At 38.3% G+C, this 23,478-nt stretch overlaps 1 protein-coding gene and 1 pseudogene across 26 annotated transcripts in view; one reads left to right on the top strand and one right to left on the bottom strand.

Moving 5' to 3' along the window:
• Positions 1–23,478, bottom strand: part of LOC132900331 (NACHT, LRR and PYD domains-containing protein 12-like) — a 664,923-nt gene that overhangs the window by 136,802 nt on the left and 504,643 nt on the right. The window lies entirely within an intron of this gene.
• Positions 19,604–23,478, top strand: part of LOC132900999 (uncharacterized) — a 28,363-nt pseudogene continuing 24,488 nt past the window's right edge.

The following is a 23,478-nucleotide window of genomic DNA, read 5'->3' as shown; positions in this document are numbered from 1 at the left end:
ATTTTCGTATTAATTTTTCAACACATCTGAGGTAAATGTTGATGTTCTGGATGACTCTGTCATTTCCACTGTCACTGTGTTAGCAGTTTTATGCTAAATGTTATTACAGTGTACTGTCGGTATTTTCTTATAAATTTTTCAACTTGTCTGAGGTAAATGTTAACATTGTAGGTAGTTCTGTGTCATTTACACTGTAACGGCGTTAGCAGTTTTATGCTAAATGTTATTACAGTGTAAATTAGGTATTTTCTTATTAATTTTTCAAAACATCTGAGGTAAATGTTGACGTTCTGGACGACTCTGTCATTTCCACTGTCACTCTGTTAGCAGTTTGATGCTAAATATTATTACAGTGTAATGTAATTATTTTCTTATTAATTTTTCAACATATCTGAGGTAAATGTTAACATTGTACGTAATTCTGTGTCATTTCCACTGTCAGTGTGTTAGCAGTTTGATGTTAAGTTAATTACAGTGTAATTTAAGTATTTTCGTAATAATTTTTCAACATATCTGAGGTAAATGTTGATGTTCTGGATGACTCTGTCATTTCCACTGTCACTGTGTTAGCAGTTTGATGCTAAATGTTATTAAAGTGTAATGTAGGTATTTTCTTTTTAATTTTTCAACATATCTGAGGTAAATGTTAACATTGTAGGTAGTTCTGTGTCATTTCCCTTGTCACTGTGTTAGCAGTTTGATGTTAAGTGTAATTACAGTGTAATTTAAATATTTTCGTAATAATTTTTCAACATATCTGAGGTAAATGTTGATGTTCTGGATGACTCGGTCATTTCCACTGTCACTATGTTAGCAGTTTGATGCTAAATGTTATTACAGTGTAATGTAGGTACTGTATTTTCTTATTAATTTTTCAACATATCTGAGGTAAATGTTAACATTGTAGGTAGTTCTGTGTCATATCCACTGTCACTGTGTTAGAAGTTTTATGCTAAAAGTTATTTCAGTGTAGTTTAGGTATTTTCTTATTAATTTTTAAACATATCTGAGGTAAATGTTAACATTGTATGTAATTCTATGTCATTTCCACTGTCACTGTGTTAGCAGTTTGATGTTAAGTGTAATTACAGTGTAATTTAAGTATTTTCGTAATAATTTTTCAACACATCTGAGCTAAATGTTGACGTTCTGGACGACGGTCATTTCCACTGTCAGTGTGTTAGCAGTTTGATGCTAAATGTTATTACAGTGTAATATCGGTATTTTCTTATTAATTTTTCAACATATCTGAGGTACGGTAAATGTTAACATTGTAGGTAATTCTGTGTCATTTCCACTGTCACTGTGTTAGCAGTTTGATGTTAAGTGTAATTACAGTGTAATTTAAAAATTTTCGTAATATTTTGCCAACACATCTAATATAAATGTTGACGTTCTGGATGACTCTATGTCATTTCCACTGTCACTGTGTTAGCAGTTTGATGCTAAATGTTATTACAGTGTAATGTAGGAATTTTCTTATTAATTTTTCAACATATCTGAGGTAAATGTTAACATTGTAAGTAATTCTGTGTCATTTCCCCTGTCACTCTGTTAGCAGTTTTATGCCAAATGTTATTACATTGTAATGTAGGTATTTTCTTATTAATTTTTCAACATATCTGAGATAAATGTTAACATTGAACGTAATTCTCTATCATTTCCACTGTCACTGTGTTAGCAGTTTGATGTTAAGTGTAATTACAGTGTATTTTAAGTATTTTCGTAATAATTTTTCAACACATCTGAGGTAAATTTTGACTTTCTGGATGACTCTGTCATTTCCACTGTCACTGTGTTAGCAGTTTGATGCTAAATATTGTTACAGTGTACTGTCGGTATTTTCTTATTAATTTTTCAACATATCTGAGGTAAATGTAAACATTGTAGGTAGTTCTGTGTCATATCCACTGTCACTGTGTTAGCAATTTTATGCTAAATGTTATTACAGTGTAATTTAGGTATTTTCTTATTAATTTTTCAACATATATGAGGTAAATGTTAACATTATATGTAATTCTGGTCATTTCCACTGTCACTGTGTTAGCACTTTGATGGTAAGTGTAATTACAGTGTAATTTAAGTATTTTCATAATAATTTTTCAACATATCTGAGGTAAATGTTGACGTTCTGGATGACTCTGTCATATCCAGGGTCACCGTGTTAGCAGTTTGATGCTAAATATTATTACCGTGTAATGTACGTATTTTCTTATTAATTTTTCAACATATCTGAGGTAAATGTTAACATTGAACGTAATTCTCTATCATTTCCACTGTCACTGTGTTAGCAGTTTGATGTTAAGTGTAATTACAGTGTAATTTAAGTATTTTCGTAATAATTTTTCAACATATCTGAGGTAAATGTTGACGTTCTGGATGACTCTATGTCCTTTCCACTGTCACTGTGTTAGCAGTTTGATGCTAAGTGTTATTACAGTGTAATGTAGGTTTTTTTCTTATTAATTTTTCTACATATCTGAGGTAAATGCTAACATTGTAAGTAATTCTGTGTCATTTCTACTGTCACTGTGTTAGCAGTTTTATGCTAAATGTTATTACAGTGTAATTTAAGTATTTTTGTAATAATTTTTCAAAATATCTGAGGTAAATGTTGATGTTCTGGATGATGCTATGTCATTTCCACTGTCACTGTGTTAGCAGTCTGATGTTAAATGTTATTACAGTGAAATGTAGGTATTTTCTTATAAATTTTTCAACAGATCTGAGGTAAATGTTGACGTCCGGGATGACTATGTCATTTCCACTTTCACTGTCTTAGCAGTTTTATGCTAAATGTTATTACAGTGTAATGTAGGTATTCTCTTGTTAATTTTACATATCTGAGGTAAATGTTAACATTGTAAGTAATTCTGTGTCATTTCCACTGTCACTCTGTTAGCAGTTTTATGCTAAATGTTATTACAGTGTAATGTAGGTATTTTCTCATTAATTTTTCAACATATCTGAGGTAAATGTTAACATTGTAGGTAGTTCTGTGTCATTTCCACTGTCACTGTGTTAGCAGTTTGATGGTAAGTGTAATTACAGTGTAATTTAAGTATTTTCGTAATAATTTTTCAACATATCTGAGGTAAATGATGATGTTCTGGATGACTCTACGTCCTTTCCACTGTCACTGCATTAGCAGTTTGATGCTAAATATTATTACATTGGAATGTAGGTATTTTCTTATTAATTTTTCAACATATCTGAGGTAAATGTTAACATTGTAGGTAGTTCTGTGTCATTTCCACTGTCACTGTGTTAGCAGTTTTATGCTAAATGTTATTACAGTGTAAATTAGGTATTTTCTTATTAATTTTTCAACATATCTGAGGTAAATGTTAACATTATATGTAATTCTGTGTCTTTTCCACTGTCACTGTGTTAGCAGTTTGATGTTAAGTGTAATTACAGTGTAATTTAAGTATTTTCGTAAGAATTTTTCAACACATCTGAGGTAAATGTTGACGTTCTGGATGACTCTATGTCATTTCCACTGTCACTGTGTGAGCAGTCTGATGCTAAATGTTATTACAGTGTAATGTAGGTATTTTCTTATTAATTTTTCAACATATCTGAGGTAAATGTTAACATTGTACGTAATTCTGTGTCATTTCCACTGTCACTGTGTTAGCAGTTTGATGTTAAGTTAATTACAGTGTAATTTAAGTATTTTCGTAATAATTTTTCAACATATCTGAGGTAAATGTTGACCTTCTGGATGACTCTATGTCATTTCCACTGTCACTGTGTTAGCAGTTTGATGCTAAATATTATTACAGTGTAATGTAGGTATTTTCTTATTAATTTATCAACATATCTGCGGTAAATGTTAACATTGTAGGTAATTCTGTGTCATTTCCACTGTCACGGTGTTAGCAGTTTGAAGTTAAGTGGAATTACAGTGTAATTTAAGTATTTTCTTAATAATTTGTCAACACATCTGCAGTAAATGTTGACGTTTGGGATGACTCTATGTCATTTCCACTGTCACTGTGTTAGCAGTTTTATGCTAAATGTTATTACAGTGTAATTTAGGTATTTTCTTATTAATTTTTCAACATATCTGAGGTAAATGTTAACATTGTAGGTAATTCTGTGTCATTTCCACTATCACTGTGTTAGCAGTTTTATGCTAAATGTTATAACAGTGTACTGTCGGTATTTTCTTAATATTTTTTCAACCAAATCTGAGGTAAATGTTAACATTGTAGGTAGTTCTGTGTCATTTCCACTGTCACTGTGTTAGCAGTTTTATGCTAAATGTTATTACTGTTAGGACTAGGACTGTTTTGGCCTCTAGAGGCCGCTGTTATTTCCTTTTCATGTCGTGTTTATTTTGGCCTCTAGAGGCCGCCACTGTTCCTGTGTTTTGTGTTTGTGTTAATTGCCTAATTATCTTCACCTGTGTCCTTAATTAGTTTGTCTATTTATACCCCCTGAGTTCAGTCCTCTTGTCACGGAGTCTTTGTGCTGTTATGTTTATCTCCAGTTTCCTTTGTACTGTGTTTTTTGATCTTCTTAGCTTTTGTATTTTTGCACTTTGCTTTTCTTTTGGATTTTACTCTTTGGGTTTTTTTGTCTTTTGTTTTGCCCTGTATATAGTGTATATAGTTTAAATAAACCTTTTGATTCTTTTTCTACTTCCGCCTCACGCCTCTGCATTTGAGTCATCCCCCTGGTGGCCTAGTGGGGGTTTGCTGGATTATCACACCAACGAACCAGGTTCGAATCCCAGCAAAACCCTAACAGAAAGACTCCGTCATGACCGACTCAGCAGAGGCTGCTTCAACTGTCTACCCGGCCAACCTTCAGGGAATTATGGCAGCTTTGACACGCTTCGGAGCGACCATGGACGCTCATGGACGTACGCTCACCAGCCAACGTGAGGCCCTCGCTCGCCACGAGGAACTGCTTCAGCAAATTGGGAAAACCCTGGCACAGCTGACATCTCTGCCTGCATCTCCTGCTCCTGATCCAGTTCCTGCTCCTGATCCAGCTCCCACTCCTGCTCCAGTGCCTCCTGCAATGCTGCCTTCTTCACCTCGCGAACCCAGCCTTCCTGCACCACAGAGGTATGACGGCAAGCACAGTGAGTGCCGAGAGTTCCTTACCCAGTGTCAACTCACCTTTGAGCTTCAGCCTACCACCTACACTACGGATCGCCGCAAGATTGCCTTTGTGATCACCTTATTAGCTGGTAAGGCGCGAGCCTGGGCTACTGCTATCTGGCAAAGACAGGGACCTGAGTGCTTTGATTTCCAGCTGTTTTCTGAACAGATGCTTCGGGTCTTCGATCAGGCAGACATCAGTACCGACGCAGCCCGAAAGCTCATGTCCATCCGGCAAGGAGGAAGCGTCGCAGATTACGCCATCTCGTTCCGAACACTCGCAGCAGTAAGTGGATGGAACGAGACTGCCCTGGTGTCAGCCTTCCACCATGGTCTGTCTGACCCCATCAAGGACGGTCTGGCCTCTATTGGATGCCCAAGTGACCTCGAAACCCTCATCTCACATGCTATTCGTCTGGACAACAGGATGAGAGAACGCCACCAAGCCTTGAGCCCCCCCAGCCTCCCTACCTCTACCTGGAGACCGTCTACCTCCTTCAGTGACTGTCCAGAACCCATGCAAGTGGGTCGTACTCGCCTCTCCGCATCTGAGAGGGAGCGCAGAAGGAGGGACAAGTGCTGCATCTACTGTGGCAAGCCTGGTCACTTCCGAGCATCATGTCCCGAACTCTTGGGAAAAGGACCGCCCCGTCCAGCCGAGGGAGGGTTGTGACGGGGCCTACCCTCTCTCCCGGACTCCCTGGCCAAGGAATCTACATCCCGGTCTCCATCTCCTGGGGTGAGTCTGTCCACTCTTGTCAAGCTTTGTTAGACTCAGGGGCGGCTGGGAACTTTATGGATATTCACTTCGCCCAAAGCATCAATATTCCGACTGCACCTCTTGAAGTCCCACTGTCTGTGTCTGCCCTCGATGGCCAAGCGTTAGGTGATGGAAGAGTCACCCAAGTTACTTCTCCAGTCTTCCTCCAGTCTCAAGGTCACAAGGAAGAAATATCCCTGCACCTGATTCCTTCACCTGAGTTCCCAGTTATTCTAGGCCTTCCTTGGCTTACTCGCCACAACCCTCGCATAGACTGGGTAACAAGCCAGGTTGTGGAATGGGGCCCTGCATGCCATGCCTCTTGTCTGCTCTCTAGCTCTCCTGTGTCTCCTGCCGAGCCCCCTGATCTCACCGAGTTATCTCAAGTTCCCACAGAGTACTGGGATCTCAAGGAGGTATTCAGCAAGAGCAGGGCCGCCGTTCTTCCTCCGCACCGGGCCTACGACTGTGCCATCGACTTGCTCCCTGGGACTACCCCTCCTCGTGGCAGACTGTTTTCACTCTCTCAGCCAGAACGCAAGGCCATGGAGGAATACCTCAAAGATGCCCTGGTCTCTGGGTTTATTCGACCCTCCACTTCACCTGCTGGAGCCGGCTTCTTCTTTGTCGGCAAGAAGGATGGGGGGCTCCGACCATGTATTGATTACAGGGGCCTGAATAAGATCACTGTGCGCAACCGATATCCCCTTCCGCTGATGTCCACAGCTTTCGACCTGCTCCAAGGCGCCACCGTCTTCACCAAGTTGGACCTACGGAACGCATACCACCTCATCCGTATCCGACAGGGAGACGAGTGGAAGACTGCCTTTAACACCCCGTCTGGGCACTACGAATACCAGGTGATGCCCTTCGGACTCACCAACGCACCAGCTGTTTTTCAGGCCCTAATCAACGACGTCTTAAGGGACATGATTAACCTATACGTTTTTGTCTACCTCGACGACATCCTTATCTTTTCCAAGACCGTGCAGGAGCACCGCCACCATGTCCGCCAGGTTCTCCAGAGGCTGCTACAGAACAATCTGTTCGCCAAGGCCCAGAAATGCGAATTTCATGTTCCCGAGGTCTCCTTTCTGGGATTTATTGTACGGACAGGCCAACTCCAAATGGACCCTGCCAAGACCCTGGCCGTCCGGGACTGGCCTACTCCCAAGTCCGTTAAGGAGGTTCAGCGGTTCTTAGGATTCGCTAACTTCTACCGCAAGTTCATCAGGAACTTCAGTTCTGTGGCAGCACCCATGTCAGACCTCACCAAAGGGACAGGTGGATCTTATGGCTGGTCTCCTCAGGCAGAAAAGGCGTTCAAAGACCTCAAGGACCGCTTCTGCACGGCACCCATTCTGGTTCTCCCGGACACCTCCCAACCATTCATCGTGGAAGTGGACGCCTCGGACAGTGGTGTCGGCGCGGTGCTCTCTCAACGTTCGGAAGGAAAGCTGCACCCCTGCGCTTACTTCTCCCACCGCCTGAGTCCTGCTGAGTCCCGGTACGATGTGGGGGATCGAGAACTGCTAGCGGTCAAACTGGCCCTTGAGGAGTGGAGGCACTGGCTGGAGGGAGCACAACATCCATTCCTGGTTTGGACTGACCACAAGAACCTGGAGTACCTCCAGCAAGCCAAGAGACTGAACCCTCGACAGGCTAGGTGGGCCCTGTTTTTCAGTCGGTTTGACTTCACCCTCTCATACCGCCCCGGCTCCAAGAACACCAAACCTGACGCACTGTCCAGACTGTTCTCTGCCACTAACAGGGAGAATGAAGTCGGGCCTATTATCCCTGTGTCCCGGATTGTGGCCCCTGTCCGCTGGGGTATTGAGGAGGCTGTCCGACGAGCCCAACGCCAGGACCCCGGTCCTGGGACGGGGCCACCAGGCCTCTTGTACGTCCCACATCAAGCCCGGGCCAAGGTTCTCCAGTGGGGTCACTCTTCCCCTCTCACCGCCCACCCGGGAGCTCGGAGGACCCTGGACTTCCTGAAAAGACGCTTCTGGTGGCCTAACATGGAGAAGGAAGTAAGGTCATTTGTCCTGTCCTGTGAGGTTTGCACCAGAACCAAGAACCCACGACAGCGTCCCCAGGGTCTCCTGCATCCTCTGACCATTCCCCGGCGTCCCTGGTCCCACGTGGCAGTCGACTTTATCACGGGTCTCCCTGAGTCACAAGGTAACACGGTCATTTTGGTCTTAGTTGACAGATTCTCCAAGGCCTGCCGCTTCATACCACTGTGCAAACTCCCCTCTGCTCTTGAAACTGCAAAACTTTTGTTTAATCATGTCTTCCGAGTCTTTGGTCTTCCACAGGACATCGTCTCAGACCGAGGGCCCCAGTTCTCCTCCCGAGTGTGGCACGGGTTCTGCAAGGTCATCGGAGCCACTGCCAGCCTCTCCTCTGGGTTTCACCCACAGTCCAATGGTCAGACGGAGAGGCTCAACCAGGACCTGGAAACCACCCTGCGAGGCCTGGCTATGGATAACCCGACATCGTGGAGCACCTGGCTGCCATGGGCGGAGTACGCCCACAACACCCTGCAGTCATCGGCCACCAAGCTGTCGCCATTCCAGTGCCAATTCGGGTTCCAGCCACCTCTGTTCCCGGACCAGGAGGAGGACGCGGGGGTGCCCTCGGTCAACCAATATGTGAGACGGTGTCGCAAGACCTGGAGCAAGGTCAGGAAGACCCTCATACAGACCTCCAGAACCAACCAGACTCAGGCCAACCGCCATAGAAGACCTGCACACGCTTTCCGCCCTGGGCAGCGTGTTTGGCTGTCCACTAAGGACCTTCCACTGCGGGTGGAGAACCGCAAGCTTGCTCCTCGCTACATTGGCCCCTTCAAGGTGGTGCGCAGGGTGAACCCTGTCTCCTACCGGCTCCAGTTGCCCCGGACTCTGAGGATCAACCCCACTTTCCATGTTTCCCTGTTACGGCCCGTACTGACATCTACGTATGCCCCTGCCCCTAGGAACCCCCCACCCCCCCGCATCTTCCAGGGGCAGACTGTGTTCACTGTGAATCGCCTGCTTGACTCCCGCCGGGTCCGCGGCGGGTTGCAATATCTGGTGGACTGGGAGGGCTATGGTCCTGAGGAGCGCTGCTGGGTTCCTGCTCGGGATGTCCTTGATAAAGAACTATGTCGGGACTTCCATTCGGCCCATCCGGATCGCCCTGGGAACGTCAGGAGACGCTCCTAGAGGGGGGGGTCCTGTTAGGACTAGGACTGTTTTGGCCTCTAGAGGCCGCTGTTATTTCCTTTTCATGTCGTGTTTATTTTGGCCTCTAGAGGCCGCCACTGTTCCTGTGTTTTGTGTTTGTGTTAATTGCCTAATTATCTTCACCTGTGTCCTTAATTAGTTTGTCTATTTATACCCCCTGAGTTCAGTCCTCTTGTCACGGAGTCTTTGTGCTGTTATGTTTATCTCCAGTTTCCTTTGTACTGTGTTTTTTGATCTTCTTAGCTTTTGTATTTTTGCACTTTGCTTTTCTTTTGGATTTTACTCTTTGGGTTTTTTTGTCTTTTGTTTTGCCCTGTATATAGTGTATATAGTTTAAATAAACCTTTTGATTCTTTTTCTACTTCCGCCTCACGCCTCTGCATTTGAGTCATCCCCCTGGTGGCCTAGTGGGGGTTTGCTGGATTATCACACCAACGAACCAGGTTCGAATCCCAGCAAAACCCTAACAATTACAGTGTAATGTAGGTATTTTCTAATTAATTTTTCAACCTATCTGAGGTAAATGTTAACATTATAGGTAGTTCTGTGTCATTTCCACTGTCACTGTGTTAGCAGTTTGATGTTAAGTGTAAGTACAGTGTAATTTAAGTATTTTCGTAATAATTTTTCAACATATCTGAGGTAAATGTTGACGTTCTGGATGACTCTATGTCCTTTCCCATGTCAATGTGTTAGCATTTTGATGCTAAATATTATTACAGTGTAATGTAGGTATTTTCTTATTGATTTTTAAACATATCTGAGGTAAATGTTAACATTGTAGGTAATTCTGTGTCATTTTCACTGTCACTGTGTTAGCAGTTTGAAGTTAAGTGGAATTACAGTGTAATTTAAGTATTTTCATAATAATTTGTCAACACATCTGAGGTCATTGTTGACGTTCGGGATGACTCTATGTCATTTCCACTGTCACTGTGTTAGCAGTTTTATGCTAAATGTTATTACAGTGTAATGTAGGTTTTTTTCTTATTAATTTTTCTACATATCTGAGGTAAATGCTAACATTGTAAGTAATTCTGTGTCATTTCTACTGTCACTGTGTTAGCAGTTTTATGCTAAATGTTATTACAGTGTAATTTAAGTATTTTTGTAATAATTTTTCAATATATCTGAGGTAAATGTTGATGTTCTGGATGATGCTATGTCATTTCCACTGTCACTGTGTTAGCAGTCTGATGTTAAATGTTATTACATTGAAATGTAGGTATTTTCTTATGAATTTTTCAACACATCTGAGGTAAATGTTGACGTCCGGGATGACTATGTCATTTCCACTTTCACTGTCTTAGCAGTTTTATGCTAAATGTTATTACAGTGTAATGTAGGTATTCTCTTGTTAATTTTACATATCTGAGGTAAATGTCAACATTGTACGTAATTCTGTGTCATTTCCACTGTCACTGGGTTAGCAGTTTGATGTTAAGTGTAATTACAGTGTAATTTAACTATTTTCGTAATAATTTTTCAACATATCTGAGGTAAATGTTGACGTTCGGGATGACTCTATGTCATTTCCTCTGTCACTGTCTTAGCAGTTTTATGCTAAATGTTATTACAGTGTAATGTAGATTTTTCTTATTAATTTTTAGACATATCTGAGATAAATTTTAACAATGTAGGTAATTCTGTGGCATTTCCGTGCTCGATGTGTTAGCAGTTTGATGCTAAATGTTATTACAGTGTAATTTAAATATTTTCCTTTTAATTTTTCAACACATCTGACGTAAATGTTGACGTTCTGGATGACTCTGTCATTTCCACTGTCACTGTGTTAGCAGTTTGATGTTAAGGGTAATTAAAGTGTAATTTAAGTATTTTCATAATAATTTTTCAACACATCTGAGGTAAATGTTGACGTTCGGGATGACTCTCTGTCATTTCCACTGTCACTGTTTTAGCAGTTTGAAGTTAAATGTTATTACAGTGGAATGTAGGTATTTTCTTCTTAATTTTTCAACATATCTGAGGTAAATGTTGACGTTCTGGATGACTCTATGTCATTTCCACTGTCACTGTGTTAGCTGTTTTATGCTAAATGTTGTTACAGTGTAATGTAGGTATTTTCTTGTTAATTTTTCAACATATCTGAGGTAAATGTCAACATTATAGGTAATTCTGTGTCATTTCCACTGTCACTGTGTTTGCAGTTTGATGTTAAGTGTAATTACAATGTAATTTAAGTATTTTCGTAATAATTTTTCAACACATCTGAGGTAAATGTTGACGTTCTGGATGACTCTATGTCATTTCCACTGTCACTGTGTTAGCAGTTTGATGCTAAATGTTATTACAGTGTAATGTAGGTATTTTCTTATTAATTTTTCAACATATCTGAGGTAAATGTTAACATGGTAGGTAGTTCTGTGTCATTTCCACTGTCACTGTGTTAGCAGTTTGATGTTAAGTTAATTACAGTGTAATTTAAGTATTTTCGTAATAATTTTTCAACATATCTGAGGTAAATGTTGATGTTCTGGATGACTCTACGTCCTTTCCACTGTCACTGTGTTAGCAGTTTGATGCTAAATATTATTACAGTGTAATGTAGGTATTTTCTTATTAATTTTTCAACATATCTGAGGTAAATGTTAACATTGTAAGTAATTCTGTGTCATTTCCACTGTTACTCTGTTCGCAGTTTTATTCTAAATTTTATTACAGTGTAATGTAGGTATTTTCTCATTAATTTTTCAACACATCTGAGGTAAATGTTAACATTGTAGGTAGTTCTGTGTCATTTCCACTGTCACTGTGTTAGCAGTTTGTTGTTAAGTGTAATTACAGTTTAATTTAAGTATTTTCATAATAATTTGTCAACACATCTGAAGTAAATTTTGACGTTCGGGATGACTCTATGTCATTTCCACTGTCACTGTGTTAGCAGCTTGATGCTAAATATTATTACAGTGTAATGTAGGTATTTTCTTATTAATTTTTCAACATATCTGAGGTAAATGTTAACATTGTAGGTAATTCTGTGTCATTTCCACTGTCACTGTGTTAGCAGTTTGATGCTATATGTTATTACAGTGTAATGTACGTATTTTCTTATTAATTTTTCAACATATCTGAGGTAAATGTTAACATTGTAAGTAATTCTGTGTCATTTCCAGTGTCACTCTGTTAGCAGTTTTATGCTAAATGTTATTACAGTGTAATGTAGGTATTTTCTTATTAATTTTTCAACATATCTGAGGTAAATGTTAACATTGTAAGTAATTCTGTGTCATTTCCAGTGTCACTCTGTTAGCAGTTTTATGCTAAATGTTATTACAGTGTAATGTAGGTATTTTCTAATTAATTTTTCAACATATCTGAGGTAAATGTTAACATTGTAGGTAGTTCTGTGTCATTTCCACTGTCACTGTGTTAGCAGTTTGATGGTAAGTGTAATTACAGTGTAATTTAAGTATTTTCGTAACAATTTTTCAACATATCTGAGGTAAATGTTGATGTGCTGGATGACTGTCATTTCCACTGTCACTGTGTTAGCAGTTTGATGCTAAATGTTATTAAAGTGTAATGTAGGTATTTTCTTATTAATTTTTCAACATATCTGAGGTAAATGTTAACATTGTAAGTAATTCTGTGTCATTTCCAGTGTCACTCTGTTAGCAGTTTTATGCTAAATGTTATTACAGTGTAATGTAGGTATTTTCTAATTAATTTTTCAACATATCTGAGGTAAATGTTAACATTGTAGGTAGTTCTGTGTCATTTCCACTGTCAGTGTGTTAGCAGTTTGATGGTAAGTGTAATTACAGTGTAATTTAAGTATTTTCGTAACAATTTTTCAACATATCTGAGGTAAATGATGATGTTCTGGATGACTCTACGTCCTTTCCACTGTCACTGCGTTAGCAGTTTGATGCTAAATATTATTACATTGGAATGTAGGTATTTTCTTATTAATTTTTCAACATATCTGAGGTAAATGTTAACATTGTAGGTAGTTCTGTGTCATTTCCACTGTCACTGTGTTAGCAGTTTTATGCTAAATGTTATTACAGTGTAATGTAGGTATTTTCTTATTAATTTTTCAACATATCTGAGGTAAATATTAACATTGTACGTAATTCTGTGTCAGTTCCACTGTCACTGTGTTAGCAGTTTGATGTTAAGTTAATTAGAGTGTAATTTAAGTATTTTCGTAATAATTTTTCAACATATCTGAGGTAAATGTTGACGTTCTGGATGACTCTATGTCATTTCCACTGTCACTGTGTTAGCAGTTTGATGCTAAATATTATTACAGTGTAATGTAGGTATTTTCTTATTAATTTTTCAACATATCTGCGGTAAATGTTAACATTGTAGGTAATTCTTTGTCATTTCCACTGTCACTGTGTTAGCAGTTTGATGTTAAGTTAATTACAGTGTAATTTAAGTATTTTCATAATAATTTGTCAACACATCTGAAGTAAATGTTGACGTTTGGGATGACTGTATGTCATTTCCACTGTCACTGTGTTAGCAGTTTTATGCTAAATGTTATTACAGTGTAATTTAGGTATTTTCTTATTAATTTTTCAGCATATCTGAGGTAAATGTTAACATTGTAGGTAATTCTGTGTCATTTCCACTGTCACTGTGTTAGCAGTTTTATGCTAAATGTTATTTCAGTGTACTGTCGGTATTTTCTTATTAATTTTTCAGCATATCTGAGGTAAATGTTAACATTGTAGGTAGTTCTGTGTCATATCCACTGTCACTGGGTTAGCAGTTTTGTGCTAAATGTTATTTCAGTGTACTGTCGGTATTTTCTTATTAATTTTTCAACATATCTGAGGTAAATGTTAACATTGTAGGTAGTTCTGTGTCATTTCCACTGTCACTGTGTTAGCAGTTTGATGGTAAGTGTAATTACAGTGTAATTTAAGTATTTTCCTAATAATTTTTCAACGTATTTGAGGTAAATGTTGACGTTCGGGATGACTCTATGTCATTTCCACTGTCACTGTGTTAGCAGTTTGATGCTAAATATTATTACAGTGTAATGTAGGTATTTTCTTATTAATTTTTCAACATATCTGAGGTAAATGTTAACATTGTAGGTAATTGTGTGTCATTTCCACTGTCACTGTGTTAGCAGTTTGAAGTTAAGTGGAATTACAGTGTAATTTAAGTATTTTCATAATAATTTGTCAACACATCTGAAGTAAATGTTGACGTTTGGGATGACTCTATGTCATTTCCACTGTCACTGTGTTAGCAGTTTTATGCTAAACGTTATTACAGCGTACTGTCGGTATTTTCTTATTAATTTTTCAACATATCTGAGGTAAATGTTAACATTGTACGTAATTCTGTGTCATTTCCACTGTCACTGTGTTAGCAGTTTGATGTTAAGGTAATTACAGTGTAATTTAAGTATTTTCGTAATAATTTTTCAACATATCTGAGGTAAATGTTGATGTTTTGGATGACTCTGTCATTTCCACTGTCACTGTGTTAGCAGTTTGATGCTAAATATTATTACAGTGTAATGTAGGTATTTTCTTATTAATTTTTCAACATATCTGAGGTAAATGTTAACATTGTAAATAATTCTGTGTCATTTCCACTTTCACTCTGTTCGCAGCTTTATGCTAAATGTTATTACAATGTAATGTAGGTATTTTCTTATGAATTTTTCAACATATCTGAGGTAAATGTTAACATTGTAGGTAGTTCTGTGTCATTTACACTGTCACTGTTTTAGCAGTTTTATGCTAAATGTTATTACAGTGTAAATTAGGTATTTTCTTATTAATTTTTCAACATATGATGTAAATGTTAACATTATATGTAATTCTGTGTCATTTCCACTGTCACTGTGTTAGCAGTTTGATGTTAAGTGTAATTACAGTGTAATTTAAGTATTTTCGTAATAATTTTTCAACACATCTGAGGTAAATGTTGACGTTCTGGACGACTCTATGTCATTTCCACTGTCACTGTGTTAGCAGTTTGATGCTATATGTTATTACAGTGTAATGTAGGTATTTTCTTATTAATTTTTCAACATATCTGAGGTAAATGTTAACATTGTAAGTAATTCTGTGTCATTTCCAGTGTCACTCTGTTAGCAGTTTTATGCTAAATGTTATTACAGTGTAATGTAGGTATTTTCTTATTAATTTTTCAACATATCTGAGGTAAATGTTAACATTGTAAGTAATTCTGTGTCATTTCCAGTGTCACTCTGTTAGCAGTTTTATGCTAAATGTTATTACAGTGTAATGTAGGTATTTTCTAATTAATTTTTCAACATATCTGAGGTAAATGTTAACATTGTAGGTAGTTCTGTGTCATTTCCACTGTCACTGTGTTAGCAGTTTGATGGTAAGTGTAATTACAGTGTAATTTAAGTATTTTCGTAACAATTTTTCAACATATCTGAGGTAAATGATGATGTTCTGGATGACTCTACGTCCTTTCCACTGTCACTGCGTTAGCAGTTTGATGCTAAATATTATTACATTGCAATGTAGGTATTTTCTTATTAATTTTTCAACATATCTGAGGTAAATGTTAACATTGTAGGTAGTTCTGTGTCATTTCCACTGTCACTGTGTTAGCAGTTTTATGCTAAATTTTATTACAGTGTAATGTAGGTATTTTCTTATTAATTTTTCAACATATCTGAGGTAAATGTTAACATTGTACGTAATTCTGTGTCATTTACACTGTCACTGTGTTAGCAGTTTGATGTTAAGTTAATTACAGTGTAATTTAAGTATTTTCGTAATAATTTTTCAACATATCTGAGGTAAATGTTGACGTTCTGGATGACTCTATGTCATTTCCACTGTCACTGTGTTAGCAGTTTGATGCTAAATATTATTACAGTGTAATGTAGGTATTTTCTTATTAATTTTTCAACATATCTGCGGTAAATGTTAACATTGTAGGTAATTCTTTGTCATTTCCACTGTCACTGTGTTAGCAGTTTGATGTTAAGTTAATTACAGTGTAATTTAAGTATTTTCATAATAATTTGTCAACACATATGAAGTAAATGTTGACGTTTGGGATGACTGTATGTCATTTCCACTGTCACTGTGTTAGCAGTTTTATGCTAAATGTTATTACAGTGTAATTTAGGTATTTTCTTATTAATTTTTCAGCATATCTGAGGTAAATGTTAACATTGTAGGTAATTCTGTGTCATTTCCACTGTCACTGTGTTAGCAGTTTTATGCTAAATGTTATTTCAGTGTACTGTCGGTATTTTCTTATTAATTTTTCAACATATCTGAGGTAAATGTTAACATTGTAGGTAGTTCTGTGTCATATCCACTGTCACTGGGTTAGCAGTTTTGTGCTAAATGTTATTTCAGTGTACTGTCGGTATTTTCTTATTAATTTTTCAACATATCTGAGGTAAATGTTAACATTGTAGGTAGTTCTGTGTCATTTCCACTGTCACTGTGTTAGCAGTTTGATGGTAAGTGTAATTACAGTGTAATTTAAGTATTTTCCTAATAATTTTTCAACGTATTTGAGGTAAATGTTGACGTTCTGGATGACTCTATGTCATTTCCACTGTCACCGTGTTAGCAGTTTGATGCTAAATATTATTACAGTGTAATGTAGGTATTTTCTTATTAATTTTTCAACATATCTGAGGTAAATGTTAACATTGTAAGTAATTCTGTGTCATTTCCACTGTCACTGTGTTAGCAGTTTGAAGTTAAGTGGAATTACAGTGTAATTTAAGTATTTTCATAATAATTTGTCAACACATCTGAAGTAAATGTTGACGTTTGGGATGACTCTATGTCATTTCCACTGTCACTGTGTTAGCAGTTTTATGCTAAATGTTATTACAGTGTAATTTAGGTATTTTCTTATTAATTTTTCAACATATCTGAGGTAAATGTTAACATTGTAGGTAATTCTGTGTCATTTCCACTGTCACTGTTTTAGCAGTTTTATGCTAAATGTTATTACAGTGTACTGTCTGTATTTTCTTAATAATTTTTCAACATATCTGAGGTAAATGTTAACATTGTAGGTAGTTCTGTGTCATTTCCACTGTCACTGTGTTAGCAGTTTTATGCTAAATGTTATTACAGTGTAATGTAGGTATTTTCTAATTAATTTTTCAACATATCTGAGGTAAATGTTAACATTGTAGGTAGTTCTGTGTCATTTCCACTGTCACTGTGTTAGCAGTTTTATGCTAAATATTATTACAGTGTAATGTAGGTATTTTCTAATTAATTTTTCAACATATATGAGGTAAATGTTAACATTGTAGGTAATTCTGTGTCATTTCCACTGTCACTGTGTTGGCAGTTTGATGTTAAGTGTAATTACAGTGTAATTTAAGTATTTTCGTAATAATTTTTCAACATATCTGAGGTAAATGTTGACGGTCTGGATGACTCTATGTCCTTTCCACTGTCACTGTGTTAGCAGTTTGATGCTAAATATTATTACAGTGTAATGTTGGTATTTTCTTATTAATTTTTCAACATATCTGAGGTAAATGTTGACGTTCTGGATGACTCTATGTCATTTCCACTGTCACTGTGTTAGCAGTCTGATGTTAAATGTTATTATAGTGAAATGTAGGTATTTTCTTATGAAATTTTCAACACATCTGAGGTAAATGTTGACGTCCGGGATGACTATGTCATTTCCACTGTCACTGTCTTAGCAGTTTTATGCTAAATGTTATTACAGTGTAATGTAGGTATTCTCTTGTTAATTTTACATATCTGAGGTAAATGTCAACATTGTAGGTAATTTTGTGTCATTTCTACTCTCACTGGGTTAGCAGTTTGATGTTAAGTGTAATTACAGTGTAATTTAACTATTTTCGTAATAATTTTTCAACATATCTGAGGTAAATGTTGACGTTCTGGATGACTCTATGTCATTTCCACTGTCATTGTGTTAGCAGTTTTATGCTAAATGTTATTACAGTGTAATGTAGATATTTTCTTATTAATTTTTCGACATATCTGAGATAAATTTTAACAATGTAGGTAATTCTGTGGCATTTCCATGCTCGCTGTGTTAGCAGTTTGATGCTAAATGTTATTACAATGTAATTTAAATATTTTCCTTTTAATTTTTCAACACATCTGACGTAAATGTTGATGTTCTGGATGACTCTATGTCATTTCCACTGTCACTGTGTTAGCAGTTTGATGTTAAGGGTAATTACAGTGTAATTTAAGTATTTTCATAATAATTTTTCAACACATCTGAGGTAAATGTTGACGTTCGGGATGACTCTCTGTCATTTCCACTGTCACTGTGTTAGCAGTTTGATGTTAAATGTTATTACAGTGGAATGTAGGTATTTTCTTCTTAATTTTTCAACATATCTGAGGTAAATGTTGACGTTCTGGATGACTCTATGTCATTTCCACTGTCATTGTGTTAGCTGTTTTATGCTAAATGTTATTACAGTGTAATGTAGGTATTTTCTTGTTAATTTTTCAACATATCTGAGGTAAATGTCAACATTATAGGTAATTCTGTGTCATTTCCACTGTCACTGTGTTAGCAGTTTGATGTTAAGTGTAATTACAATGTAATTTAAGTATTTTCGTAATAATTTTTCAACACATCTGAGGCAAATGTTGAGGTTCTGGATGACTATCTCATTTCCACTGTCACTGTGTTAACTGTTTTATGCTTAATGTTATTACAGTGTAATGTAGGTATTTTCTTGTTAATTTTTCAACATATCTGAGGTAAATGTCAACATTATAGGTAATTCTGTGTCATTTCCACTGTCACTGTGTTAGCAGTTTGCTGTTAAGTGTAATTACAGTGTAATTTAAGTATTTTCGTAATAATTTTTCAACATATCTAAGATAAATGTTGACGTTCTGGATGACTCTATGTCATGTCCACTGTCACTGTGTTAGCAGTTTTATGCTAAATATTATTACAGTGTACTGTAAGTATTTTCTTATTAATTTTTCCACATATCTGAGGTAAATGTTGACGTTCGGGATGACTCTATGTCATTTTCACTGTCACTGGGTTAGCAGTTTGATGTGTTAATTTTATTACAGTGTAATATAGGTATTTTTTTCTTAATTTTTCAACATATCTGAGGTAAATGTTAACAATGTAGGTAATTCTGTGGCATTTCCACTGTCACTGGGTTAGTAGTTTGATGTTAAGTGTAACAGTGTAATTTAAGTATTTTCGTAATAATTTTTCAACATATCTGAGGTAAATGTTGACGTTCTGGATGACTCTATGTCATTTCCACTGTCACTGTGTTAGCAGTTTGATGTTAAGTGTAATCACAGTGTAATGTAGGTATTTTATTAATTTTTCAACATATCTGAGGTAAATGTTAATATTGTAGGTAATTCTGTCTCATTTCCACTGTCACTGTCTTAGCAGTTTGATGTTAAGTATAATTACAGTGTAATTTAAGTATTTTTGTAATAATTTTTCAACATATCTGAGGTAAATGTTGATGTTCTGGATGACTCTTTCCACTAATTGGGATCATGTCTTCAGCAATGAAGTGAGTGATTGCATCCGTTATAGCTCTCCATCTCTGACTTGGTTCCTCATATGGGGGGCTTTGGAGAACGAGGCCGCTGGGGTCATTTGTTTAGCTTGTGGGGGGTTTTAGCTCCTGGTCAAGTAGTTCGAAGTTTAAGAGACTCTTCATACTGTACCGGGTGAGTTTATGGAACATATTTGTAGCGCTGCTGCCTTTCGTGATGACAGGTTTTTTTGCACACTTTACATCTTGCATTTGCTGTTCCACGTCCTCCTCGCGATATCCAAAAAATGACAGATGACTGACCCCTTACTAGTTCTTTTAGGAACCAATTCGTCCACTTCCATTTTTAATTTGTCGCTGAAATTGACAGAGCTTACACGGTAGCCTATGCAGCACCAGCGACTGCATGAACTGAGTCATAGTGTTGTGATGTTCACGAACGAACCGATTCTTTTGAACGGCTCCTAGGCATGAACGATGAGAACCGAGTCTCGAGCTGGGGGAGCTGTTCTTTCTGTCGTTCTTTTTCTGGACTGTGTTTCAGATGAAAAAGCTCCTCCTTTACTCCTCCTCCCTTCACTGAGTTAGGGAAAGGTTACGGTGAGGGCACAGTGGTGCCTATTTGTCTGATATGCAAATGTAGCTATCAGACAAATAGGCACCGATGTGATATCGGGGAGTGGAAGGTGGCCTTAAGAGCGCAGCCCGTTGTGGTCATGCTGCTTGCACGTACGCTCTCCAGAAAGAAAAAAAAACCCTGCGTGGCTCTGTTTCAGAGTAGTTAATTGGAGAATTGGAGGGTTGGGGGAGGGGGAGGGATGGCACCAGTTGTGCACGCTGCCTTCATGTGTACCCAAAAAAAAAAAAAAAACACGTGTGAGAGCCAGTGGGAGAGACCGTCAAGAGACCGACAAGTGTTTTTCTATAAAATATTCTTGCGTTCGGGGCGGCACGGTGGTGTAGTGGTTAGCACTCTCGCCTCACAGCAAGAAGGTCTGGGTTCGAGCCCCGGGGCCGGCGAGGGCCTTTCTGTGTGGAGTTTGCATGTTCTCCCCGTGTCTGCATGGGTTTCCTCCGGGTGCTCCGGTTTCCCCCACAGTCCAAAGACATGCAGGTTAGGTTAACTGGTGACTCGAAATTGACCGTAGGTGTGAATGTGAGTGTGAATGGTTGTCTGTGTCTATGTGTCAGCCCTGTGATGATCTGGCGACTTGTCCAGGGTGTACCCCGCCTTTCGCCCGTAGTCAGCTGGGATAAGCTCCAGCTTGCCTGCGACCCTGTAGAAGGATAAAGCGGCTAGAAATAATGAGATGAGATGAGATTCTTGCGTTCTTCATAACTATGTTCTTGAGTGGGTTCTTTTTTTTTTTACAGAAAAGCCGTTCTGCATGGACATTCATTGAAGCCCTCATTGTTTTTTAATGGTTATTTATGAGCATTTAAGGGTTACAATAATGTAAGTCTAGGTTGCTTTATATAAAAGGTATGTCCAGAAATACTGATGTCACTGTCTAAGCAGAGGGATTTGGCTTCTTTAGATGCTGTCTTCTTAAAACTGAATAAATATTTAAAAAGAGCCAAATGAGCCAGTCTTTTGAACGGATCACAAAGATGCGGATCCCATCAAAGAGCCATAAATCATATCTCTACTGAGTCAGCGCTGTAAACCGAAACTAGGAAATCTTCCCGCCGGCAGCGTTGCCAGATACTGCTGACGTTTTTCAGCCCAAAATATGTTCAAAACCCGCCAAAACGCACTTAAAACCGCCCAATCTGGCAACACAACCGAAACTAGAAAATTTTCCCGCAAGTTCCTTTCAGCACCGAAATGTCGCCCGGGATTGGTTGGCGAGTGCGTGACGTTTTTGTTTTCTTTCCCCTTAGGCAGCCTCTCACGTTACTGCCTGAGGGACAGGGAGAAAACCACCGGAAAAGGTTTTAAACAAACACAACAAACGCAAGTCGGAAGATGACCATAAAATACTCGATAGTCACGATATAATAATTTTATGTATCGCACACAGAATTTTCGGTGATATATCAAGTATATTCGATATATCGCACAGCCCTATGTGAACCCTTGCTTGTTTTTCTCTGTCTCCTTCTGTGGTGTAACAGGACGGTGGAGGATTTACTGCAGAGAGGTGCAGAACCCAACCTGCTGCTCAATGAAGGCGTGGCCGCGGTGCATCTGGCTGCAGGGAAGGAATCAGAAAAAGAACTGCGGTGCCTTAAAGTGCTCCTGCAGAATGGCGCTGATCCAAACCTCAGGTCAGGGATAGAGTGGATAAAAATGATTTATTCTTGAATTTCTTTCTTTTAACTTGATTGGGAATATTTGGTTTGAAATGATATTATTCCCCTTTTCATTCTTTTTCCCTCTCCTTTTGTTCCGTCCTGTCTTTTTCATTCTTTTTTTTCTGCCTGTTTGAGATTTGATTTATTTTTTACAACCCCGATTCCAAAAAAGTTGGGACAAAGGACAAATTGTAAATAAAAACAGAATGCAATGATGTGGAAGTTTCAAAATTCCATATTTTATTCAGAATAGAACATAGATGACATATCAAATGTTTAAACTGAGAAAATGTATCATTTAAAGAGAAAAATTAGGTGATTTTAAATTTCATGACAACAACACATCTCAAAAAAGTTGGGACAAGGCCATGTTTCCCACTATGAGACATCCCCTTTTCTCTTTACAACAGTCTGTAAACGTCTGGGGACTGAGGAGACAAGTTGCTCAAGTTTAGGGATAGGAATGTTAACCCATTCTTGTCTAATGTAGGATTCTAGTTGCTCAATTGTCTTAGGTCTTTTTTGTCGTATCTTCCGTTTTATGATGCGCCAAATGTTTTCTATGGGTGAAAGATCTGGACTGCAGGCTGGCCAGTTCAGTACCCGGACCCTTCTTCTACGCAGCCATGATGCTGTAATTGATGCAGTATGTGGTTTGGCATTGTCATGTTCTAGGGCGTAATTTTGGGTAGGGACGCTAGGGACGTGTCCCTACCAATATTCAGCCGCTACTGTGTAATCACGATCAATAAAACCGATGTCCTAACCTGAGCAATGATTATATGGCACACAAAGGGTTAAATGTATGACACTGCTAATAATCCCCCCTCTAACGTAGATATCATTCTCTGATTAGCTACCTGTTTCTCGCTAACTTACATGGTTGGCTATCCCAGCTGTCACTCCATCTGCTGTAAAAGCAGCACACTTCCCACAGCAGCCGTAACTACCTGCCCATCAACCCCCCGTATCTCACACGTACACACCTGACCTACCCCACGCACCCCCCACTCTCCGTCAGCCTACAAATTGAGCTGGACTTCGATGTCCATGCATACTTGCCCTACGACTCGCATGCTAACTTAGTATCATGGATGACGGCCCCCCTCCCAAGAAACGAAACATTCGTTCATTCTTCTTCAAAGTCAAGAATGTAAGTGCAGGGTTTCCCTTGAGCTTTAAAAACTCAACAAAATCCTTTTGATGTATGGAAACCCTTCATAAAAGTATTGCTGCGGCTCCTTAGGCAGGTTTAGCAACGTGACAGGACACATCAGAGCTAGGCTACTGCATAGCTGCAGAGAAAAGGAATGCTGGAGCAATGTAACTTGGTGTTAGATAATATCCTCAATGAATGAATGTTAAATTTATAGACCTAACGGTTTTACAGAATGTAAGTAGTCAGATGTAGGCTACTGCATGGCCATGCAGATGTGCGACTTGCATTTCAGAATCAACAGCGTGACAGCCGCTGAGTCTGCTGCGTTCACCATTTTACAGAGACCTCTTTCTACTACTACTAGGCTAGGCTAGATACAACAAATCCATGGTTCTTTACTGCCACCTACAGACGAA

This window comes from Neoarius graeffei, chromosome 16 (assembly GCF_027579695.1).
Source record: "Neoarius graeffei isolate fNeoGra1 chromosome 16, fNeoGra1.pri, whole genome shotgun sequence".
Taxonomy (NCBI): Eukaryota; Metazoa; Chordata; class Actinopteri; order Siluriformes; family Ariidae; genus Neoarius; species Neoarius graeffei.
The sequence above is the reverse complement of the archived record's forward strand: the minus strand, read 5'-3'. Positions and strand labels throughout refer to the sequence as shown.